Source organism: Aquarana catesbeiana, linkage group LG03, assembly GCF_042186555.1.
Source record: "Aquarana catesbeiana isolate 2022-GZ linkage group LG03, ASM4218655v1, whole genome shotgun sequence".
NCBI classification, from domain to species: Eukaryota; Metazoa; Chordata; class Amphibia; order Anura; family Ranidae; genus Aquarana; species Aquarana catesbeiana.
Genome location: NC_133326.1, coordinates 696743591 through 696745760, shown reverse-complemented (window position 1 = coordinate 696745760; position 2170 = coordinate 696743591). Strand labels below are relative to the sequence as shown.

General features: G+C 43.6%; 1 pseudogene; it reads left to right on the top strand.

Moving 5' to 3' along the window:
* Positions 1–1135: 1135 nt before the first annotated feature.
* LOC141134833 (RWD domain-containing protein 1 pseudogene) lies at positions 1136–1783 on the top strand (annotated as a pseudogene).
* The last annotated feature ends 387 nt before the right edge of the window (positions 1784–2170 follow it).

The window sequence follows — 2170 nt, the reverse complement described above, 5'->3', positions numbered from 1 at the left end:
TCTCTTTACTTTCAAAGTAGTGAAACCGTACAACAACATCTCTCGATCTAGCTCCGGCTGGAGGTTTTGGGCCCAGGGATCTATGGACCCTATCCAAGCGCCAATCTATGTCCACAACTGAGGGAGCCAGATTGTTAAAGAGGCCCAGAAGGTAGGTTCGGAGCTCAGGATCGCCCACCGTCTCCAGAATTCCTCTAAATCATAGGATTTGTCTTCTTTCTCTGTTCTCCAAATCTTCTTGCTGTAGTTGTAGTTGAGAAATGGAAAGGCGTAAGGTATGATTTTCCTCCTCAATCGCTTGTACGTAATTTATCATTTAGTCGAATTTGCTCTCCAGAGTGTCTGTGCAATCTCCAATTTGGGTTATTTCCCCTCTCAATTCGGCAGCTAGTTTGCTTACCTCAGCCGAAACATTGGACATAATCTGTTGAAGTAAAAGCTGCAGTTTGGAGTCCAAAATGTCAGGGGTGAGAGTCATATTCGAGGGTGAAAGAGTTTGTGCATGGTTCTGAGAGTTAGAGAGGAGTTTGTAGCATCTTCCGAATCCAGGGAGGGATCCAGCAGGGCAAAAGGATTTGCGGAAGGATTAGAGGAGGTAGGTTGTGGTCTGGTAACATAACGCTCCATGTTTGGTTCCAAAAGTGGAAGGCCACAGGACGCTGGGGACGGCCGCATAATGGTATCCTGTATCCTGCGGTTATCCCGAACTGAGAGGCCGGTCTGCGTGTCCCCCAAAGGCGGGTCGTCAATCCGGAGTGAGTGTAGACTGTCTGTCTATCCTCCAGCTCGGTGTCCAGGTGGCAGGAGCCGCTGGTCAGTCCACAGGCCCCAAGATGGCATGGGTCCCCGGTGGCAGTGGGGAATCCTCAATGTAGAGGGGGATCCAGCCGGTCAAAGTCCCGAATAGGTACCTTGTGTTGAGCAGCAGTGGTCAGGGGACCAAAATATACAATTTACAGTTGCAGCTGTGTGAGGGAAGGCAACAGAAGGCGTTAGATAGGTGCGGGATGTGAGGAGCTCAGCTCGCACACGTCCTTCCAGCTGCACGTCCGGACACGCCCCCTCCTTCACAGTTTTAGCTACATCTCCAGCAAGTTTCTCTATCACTGTGTCAACTGAAGCAGAAGAAGAAGTATGGTGGTAACACTTAAATTTACATATGTAAAAACTTATCCAGATGAAGCTCCTCTTTATGAAATAATTTCCCAAGAAAATCTTGAGGATAGCGATGGTTCTGGACTACTGGCTTTATTGCAAGAACAGGCTCAGGAGAATCTAGAAATGGTGATGATTTTTACCCTAGTGTCTGCAGTTCAAGATAGACTTAATGAAATAGTAGACCAAATAAAAACTAGAAGAGAAGAGGATAAATGAATAGAGGTAAAAGATTCAGAGGAAGTAGAGAAAGTGCGTTTCCATGGAACCCCTGTAACAATTGAAAACTTTCTTTGTTGGAAGGTCAAATTTGATACTGACTTAGCAGAAATTAGGCGAAAAAAACAGAAGGAAGAAGAGCAATCAGAAAAGAGTAAATTAACTGGAAAGCAATTGTTTGAAACTGACCATAATTTAGACACCTCTGACATCAAGTTCCTGGAAGAAGCAGGCAGCAGTGTCGAGGTGGATGAATCCCTGTTCCAAGATTTGGATGATTTAGAATTGGATGATGAAGATGATCCAGATTATAACCAACTTGATGTAGAGAGCGATTAAATAAATATGTTGGATTTGGCACTCCTTGGAGAAATAAGAAAGTCACAGTATCTGTGTCTATACCAAACATATATCCATGGCTGTTATTTTTCTAAGTCCTATTTTAATTATTAAGAGCATATTCTTATGAGAACTTTCACAGCTGATGCAGATTAAACTGACTTAAAAATCGGTTAACTGAGATTGGGATGTTTTTTATTGCTAAAATAGTAACTTGAGGGAAACCCACGTGGTTGTAGTTTGTGGCCTTCTATGTTAAACTGAATTTGGCGATCTACCTGAAAGCTCTGATGTAAGTAACCTTTTACTTGACTAATGTGCTGCATACTTTTTCTGGTGTGAAGCGGAATCTATTCATTGGGCTATTGCAATGGAAATAGTATGTGGTCTGCTTTCTCACACAGGAGTTTTGTTTCATGATGGCACCCTTTAACTGACTGAGACCAACTAATAACTG